The following is an 8361-nucleotide window of genomic DNA, read 5'->3' on the forward strand; positions in this document are numbered from 1 at the left end:
CATTTAGTTTTTTGTTGTTGTTTAGGTGGAGGCTTTAAATAAGCCTTTTGTGTTTTTTGCCTCTCCCTGCACAGTATATGGATTGTACTTTTGTTTCTTATTGTATATATTTTATATTTGTGCAAATAAACTAAAACCTCAAAAAAACTAAAACACCACAGTCCCTGCTGATGAGTACGGGCTGAATGACTGTTTAAATTCTCCTAGTCTATGATCAGCTCTTTGGTCTTGGTGGTGTTAAGGACCAAGTTAGTGTCTATACACCACACAGACAGTGCTCCACCTCATCCCAATATACAGACTCTTCCCCTTCAAGATGCATCCCACAACAGTGATATCATCAGCAATCTTGATGATGCCGTTGCTGGAGTTTGTGGGGATGCAGTTGTGAGTCTAGAGGGTGTAGAGTATAGGGCTCAGCACACATCCCTGAGGGGAGCCAGTGTTAAGGCTGAGGAATCTCTGTGAGCGAGGCAGATAGAGTGGGATAGTCCCAAGTTTGCCAGCTCGGTTCACAAGTCTGTGGGGAAGAATGGTATTAAATGCGGGGCTAATGTCCAGAAAAAGCATCCTAACGAAGCTCCACTACTGCTACAGATGGATTAGAGCAGTGTGAAGAGCTGTGTCTATGGCATCCTCTGTAGATCGATTTGGTCTGTATGCAAACTGGAGTGTGTAGAATATGGGTGAAAGCAGGTAATGATATGTCTCCGGACCAGTTTCTTGAAAAACTTTAATATAATGGGTGTCAATGCCACTGGGCAGTAATCATTTAAGCTGCCAATTGTAGGCTTTTTTAAAAAAAAAATTGTAGTGGGACTATAAGTGAGGACTTCAGACATGGTGGAATGGTGGACTGGGATAGAGACTGGTTGAAGATCTTAGTAAAAACCCATCCAATGACGGCGCCAGGTCCTGCAGCCTTCCTCTGTATTTGATTTTTTTATTCCTCTGTATTTTTATTCCTCCCTGTATTTAATTAATAATATGTTATTTCACATCCTGCCCAATATTGTCCTACAACAGGGATGGACAACTCCGGTCCTGGAGGGCCAGTGTCCAGCAGAGTTTAGCTCCAACCCTAATCAAACACACCTGAACCAGCTAATCAAGGTCTTTAGGATTAGTAGAAAGTTATAGGCAAGTGAGTTTTTATCAGGGATGGAGATAAACTCTGCAGGACACTGGCCCTCCAGGACCGGAGTTGTCCATCCCTGTCCTACAATGTTCATATTGAAGGCTATAAAAACAAACATAGTGAATGCAAGTTAACCGTTTAGTTTATGCTATATTATCAAATCACATTAGGCCTACATTCTAACATTGTAACACTACAATCTAAAAACAAAATGTTTTTTAAAGCAGAAGTTAAATCCACTAAACTAAAAATGAAAATAAATAAAAACAAAATCACAGACTAATTATAGGCTATTTTCACTTTACAGTTACTGCTATCATAAAAATACACTTAGTTGTAGGTTAGAAATTCTACATATGGCACATTTATATTCGCCAAGAAAAACAAATATTTTTAGCAAAAATGTATATTTTAGTCAGAATTATTGCGCTCCATCTGTTTGGCATGCATGCACACGGTGGCGCTCGTTCACGGAAGTTTATGCTTGCAAAGGCTCGTCCACTTCTTACAGCAAAATGGAAATATTTTCTCAACTTTCTAACAATTATAGATGGGGAATATATCTGTGAAATATAAGTTATGCGCTGAAGAAATTATTGGATGTCACTTCATCTTAAAGATTATTAATAGAGTTATGTTTGTTTCCACCAATCGCTGCACACGTTAAGGTTACGTATGATGATGAAAGCATGTTAGTGCTAGCCCTCCCGGAACCCATAAGAGAAGGGTCTGGCTGCAGACCATCGGCGAGTGGAGCTCCTCTCTCGAACAGGAAATACATCACCTCCACTTGTGTTTTACTAACGTCTACACCTGCCCCAACCCTAAACTTACCCTTACAATAAGCTAGTGGAGGTGACGTATTTCCGCCCTTGAGTGGAGCTCCACTCGCCCCCTCAGGCTGCAGCCAGCCCCTATATTGGCCCACAGAGATCACACTGCAGTGCCTGCTGTTCTAAAAACAAGTTCTTCAATCATTGTCCCATTGAGTCCCATCAGTCATTAATGTCCTGCAGAGACCTGGGGCACGTTCAAGCTCAAACCGGTGTGCAACACTTTGCTACGGTTTCCGGGTTGAACATGTTTCCTGGAAATGGTGTGCAACGTTGTGTGCAATGGGGTTTGAGATATGTTTTCAGTAGCATGTTAACCCATGCAGTAGCGCGTTTACCCACCACGCAATGCGCGTAATTGCTTAGGGCCCCGCGGGCCTGGGGGGCCCCTGCGAGTTCTCCCTAGAGGGATCCCCCAGTGGTGTAGTCCAGTGGTTCCCAAACCTGTCCTGGAGAACCCCCAGCCCTGCACATTTTGTATTTTGGGTTTGGGAACCACTGGTGTAGTCTACATGATACGCAGGTATATGCCTTATATCCACTAGGAAAGGTCAAGGATATCCACTTAAAAAAGCGCAAGAATACAGATTTGGCGCTCTTTAATGTGATGGGACAGATCGCAGTGCCTCAGTTCAAAAGAAGCCTGACACACACGTGAACTGATCCTCTCCTCCCTTTTAACACCATTTACAGGGCGAAATAAACATGAATGAACACCTAAAGGTGTGTTAAAAGATAAAGAACAACTTACCGACTTCCATATCCATCTCATGTAATCATTTAATCAGTGTTTCAACCGCGGAAAGACATTAACAGCTTGTAAACAAACAAACGTAACGTCATATTTATCTTAGAACAAACATATTCATCATGACCATAAACTCATTAGTCAGCTAGAAAAATTAACTATAGATAGGAGCATTAAGCTAAATATATAAACCATATTACATATCAATTATAATTTTAAATGTTCTTCAATAGCCTATATAATGCACGTTTGTAGGGTCTGCACAGTCTCAAGGATGAGCAGGTCCCACCATAAACTGTGTTTAAGTCCCAATTCGCGGAAACTTTGGTTTGTAAATCTTACATTCACTGTAAAAAATTTCCTGTAGAAATTACAGTAACTTACTGGCAGCAGTTTGCCAGTAACTTACTGTAAATTGAACTTACAGTAAAAATACTGTATTAATATTTACAGTACCATTTAACTTGCTGTAAACATATTTACAGTACACAGGGGCGCCAGAAAATGCCCGTTTAAAAACAGAAAAATACTGTCAGAAAAAAAGCATATATAAACTGTAAAAAAAATCCCGTGAAAAGAAGGTACTTTTCTGGCAGCAGGAGCGCCAAAAAATAATGTAAAATAACCGTTATTTTAAAACATTTATTTTCTGTTATTTTACAGTATTTTTCGGGTGCCCCTGCTATGCAGAGTTTATAACGTAGATGAATCAATAGCACAACACAGTTGTTAGATTCAAATGACGGTCCATTTCATAAAGCCCACAAAGCAATCAACAGACAGCCATCATCACCTGAAGTTATTTTGTTTAGCTTTCATTTCTACTGCAAATGTGTTTAACAAACACACTGTCACAGCAGTCAGGAAAGACAAGTGAACATTAAGAGTGAAAAGCCCAACTAATGGAACAGCTATTCACCATTATGGTGACTTCAAATGAAACAGTTAAAACCTCTGCTAATTCTCAATAACAACCTTTGTTGATGTCTAACATAAATCAAGTCAATCTGGTTAGGCACGAGGGCGGCGCGGTGAACAGCTCCTAGAGAGCGAAGATCCGCAGAGCGAGAGAACGCTGTGAAAACGGCGGAGAAATTGCTGTTTCAGGCGGCTAAAACCGCTGAATATAGCTATTTAAATTGTTCGCCGGATGGCGGCAGGAGACTCGCTGAGAGGCTGCTGGTAGCGGAAAGCGGGCGGCTCGAGAGCGGCAGTCTGCGAGGGCACCGGCGCTGCTGCAGTCGGCGGTCTCAGCTGGTCCTTCTGCGGTGCCTCTTCGACGGCGGAGAAAGTTCGTTCCAGGCTGCGAAGAAATTCAGCGTGGATACAGCGAAGATATATACCGTCGTCGATGAAGGAAAGAAAACCGAGTTCTATAGCGAAACGCCTGCTTATATAGCTATAGCCACGCCCGTTTGGCGGGCTCGTTGGCGCGCGGTTTCGCCATAGGCTCGCGTGACTATGCCGCGCCGTCATTGGTTCAAAAAGTTTCTTTCTTTGAACCAATAGACGTGCAGTTACACTGCGCTATTGAAAAATAGTGATGGGAAGTTCGGATCATTTTACTGACTCGGACTTTTGAGTCTCGTTCAACAAAATGAACGAATCTTTTTTCGAGTCATTTCGTTCATTTAGTTCATTTTAGGAAAATGTAATTAAAATGTTACGTGTTACTTCCCCAACACATCTACTACTTATGCAAACGTTGATCCCACTACAAACAATACAAAACTACAATGCTATAAGATTCAGAAATGATTAATTCATTACCTGGGTCTTCAGTTTATGACAAGCTGATTAAGCTCACCTCACCTCTTGTCTGACAAGTCTTCGAGTTTAAGTCATTCCTTAATGACGTGACAGGCAGTCCCATGCTAAACCAATGCAGTCTGAGCCTGTAAGAGAATTGATTAGTTCATTTCATGAGTCTTTCGGGTTTTTGAGTCGTTCCTTAAACACGTGACAGACCCATACACTACCGGTGCGTTCCAAACGGGATACATCGCCCTCCGAAGGGCACTTCGGAGTGAAAATAATCATGGCCGCCATGTTGAAGGGTCGTTCCAAACCGAAGTGCTCAAAACTGGCCACTTCAAAGGGCCCTTCGGAATGAAGGATTTTGAAGGGTACAACTGATGGACACTTTGGGCCCCATGATCCTTTGCACAGGGAAGTTCTTTGACGTCACAGAATGGGTACAGGAGGTTATAGGAGTTCGATTTTTACCTATAAATGTATATATATTATTTTTCTATACTACTGTAATATTTATACGAGTTCGATTTGGTACATTATTATGGTCAAAACGACATTGTACTTAAACAAAAATACTTTACAGCTCCCTTTATCAGTCCATTCAAATGTTTAAAATACATAGACACAATATAGCCTACATGCCATAAACCTAAAATAAATAAATAAATAAACTAACGCTAAACAAATGGCGCAGCTTGCACAATTTACTCCTCTTTGATCGTCTCGTTAAGATGACGCTGAAGTGCGTTCCAAAAGAAGAGTTTTTTTTACCCCTACACCCTTCATCCCTTCGAAGCTCTCACTCCGGAGGGTAAACCCTTTGAAGGGATTAGGGCATAGGGATGAGCCCTTCCGAATGGAATGCAGGGTACGCTAATGCATTCTGAGCCGGAAAGAGAATTGATTAGTTCTCTTCATGAGTCTTTCGGGTTTTTGAGTCGTTCCTTAAACACGTGACAGACCCATACACTAAGCCAATGCATTCTGAGCCGGAAAGAGAATTGATTAGTTCTCTTCATGAGTCTTTCGGGTTTTTGAGTCGTTCCTTAAACACGTGACAGACCCATACACTAAGCCAATGCATTCTGAGCCGGAAAGAGAATTGATTAGTTCTCTTCATGAGTCTTTCGGGTTTTTGAGTCGTTCCTTAAACACGTGACAGACCCATACACTAAGCCAATGCATTCTGAGCCGGAAAGAGAATTGATTAGTTCTCTTCATGAGTCTTTCGGGTTTTTGAGTCGTTCCTTAAACACGTGACAGACCCATACACTAAGCCAATGCATTCTGAGCCGGAAAGAGAATTGATTAGTTCTCTTCATGAGTCTTTCGGGTTTTGAGTCGTTCCTTAATCACATAACAGACCCATACTCTATTTCTGACATTTCTGTCACTGTTTTTGTTACTGTTTCTTGAGGATCTGTGGTGTGTTATTATAAATAAATAAAGCCCTGTTATAAATAAAATATTGATTAATTTATCTTTTTGACTGTCTATCTGTAAATAAACACTAGGCTATATAATAATATAATAATCCAAGCCTACAATACAAAGTATTTATAGCCTAGTTTGTTCATTTTTACTCCAATTTTGAGTTTGCTGTTATAATAATTGCTTTTCCTAGGCAGACTTGACATATTGGTCTAATATAAGAAGATTGCTCAAAAAGGACATAATGACATAAATTAAAAGCAAATAACATTTTGAATTTGAATTATTAATGTTAGTTTAAAACATCAAGGTTATGATAACTTCAGCTTTAACAGTTGTAACACAAACTCAAACAAAACTGGAGAGTTAACGTTATTTACTAATAAATATAATGTGCTTGGGTCACACAGCATAGTGTATGGGTATGTCACGTGATTAAGGAACGACTCAAAAACCCGAAAGACTCATAAAAAGAACTAATCAATTCTCTTTCCGGCTCAGAATGCATTGGCTTAGTGTATGGGTCTGTCACGTGATTAAGGAACGACTCAAAAACCCGAAAGACTCATAAAAAGAACTAATCAATTCTCTTTCCGGCTCAGAATGCATTGGTAGCGTATGGGTCTGTCACGTGATTAAGGAACGACTCAAAACCTGAAAGACTCATGAAAAGAACTAATCAATTCTCTTTCCGGCTCAGAATGCATTGGTAGCGTATGGGTCTGTCACGTGATTAAGGAACGACTCAAAACCCGAAAGACTCATGAAATGAACTAATCAATTGAATCATCAGGTGAACTACTTCTAGCAGTACAGAACCTGTAGAATATTGCACATGCGCGACTGAACGAATCACCCCCGAGACGACTCGTTCTTCCCGAGTCACATTAAAGATTCGTTCAAAATGAACGAATCGTTCAAGAACGACACATCACTATTGAAAAAGGCTTCAGTGAGGAGGAAAAAGGAGCTTTTCCCCAGCATACGCAGTATGAGTGAATGTATCGAAAGGTGAAGTGTCATCATTTACTCATCATATTGTTCTGAACCTGACTGACTTTCTTCTGTGGATCACAAAAGAAGTTTAGAAATTCATACAATTTCAATTTCTTCTTTGGTTCTTGTAGGCTGTATTACAAACACTGATATTAATCTGATAGAAACATCAGTCCCAATACAAACAGACACACATGAACTCAACACACTGAATACAGAGACAAATGTAAATGTGTAAATACAGGAGGAGCTCTGACATCACTGTAGTTCAGAGAGATTCAGAGAAAGTGAAAATAACTTGATCAACAACAATATGGACGCCTGAAACGATCAACCTCTTTAAACAACAGAATATTTATTGAGCCGTTCAAAGAGTCTTGTGGAACACATCTGATACTCACAGGTAATGATAGAAATATACGAGAGATTGAGCTGAACAGGTTTCTAATGGAAGTGATCTGGTTTAGTAGAGTTTATGTTGAACTGGAATGAGTTGAACTGAATCAGGTTTAAGCCTTTCAAATACTCAACTACTTTAGGTTGTTTACTGCACTGAAATGATATCAGAATTGTATTAAAAGTGTTTAATTTGATTGTAAAGCAAAGTTTGGTTTTTCTGTCATTTTGTCCCTTAACAGACAGATTAAAGAAACAGGAAGTAAATGAGCTGCAAGACAGACTGAACACAAACCTGCTGAACTGCAAGCTGAAAATCACATTTTTCTTTAAACAAGATTAAAACTACACTTGACTATAATATATATAATATATTTTGTGGAGAGATGTATACTTTTAAAGAGATACATTTGTTGTTGGAAAATACATTACTTGTAATTTGTTCTTTCATTAATCTAAACAGCAGGTCAAAGTTCAGATTGTTCAGTGAGTTTATGAGTCTCTCACTGTGTTTCAAAGGAATTATTGTTTTATCAATTCATACATTAGATTTAACCAATTTAATATGAATATTCATGGTCCAATTTGGTTTTAGGTAAAAAAAAAAGAGAGAAAATAAATTATTTAAATAACTTGAACATCACTCTCGTTCAGAGGTTTATAACTTTGAAGAGCTGTTTACAAGAGTGAATGAACTGTGTGCTCTTTTAAAATAAACATGTGAAATAATATTCAGTATGTTTAAATGAAATCTTACTCTTGAGGTAAGATTTCATTTAAACCTCAGTGACAAAATACACACTCATTATAGAAGCAAATTGGCTGAGATGTTTCTTATTAGTCCATTGATCATATCTTATAATTTCTTTTCTTGAAAATGAAGAGGTGAAGAACAATGGCAGAATTTTCATCAACATCAACAACAGCAAGAAAAACCAGGAGATGGAGTATTAAGGATAAACACCCATGTAAGTCAACAAAAAAAAAAAAAAAAAAAAAAAAAACAAAAAATGAAGAATGAATTATTGCATGAATGTCTTTCACTTTTTTCATATAATATTAAT

This window comes from Megalobrama amblycephala, linkage group LG2 (genome assembly GCF_018812025.1).
Source record: "Megalobrama amblycephala isolate DHTTF-2021 linkage group LG2, ASM1881202v1, whole genome shotgun sequence".
Lineage (NCBI taxonomy): Eukaryota > Metazoa > Chordata > Actinopteri > Cypriniformes > Xenocyprididae > Megalobrama > Megalobrama amblycephala.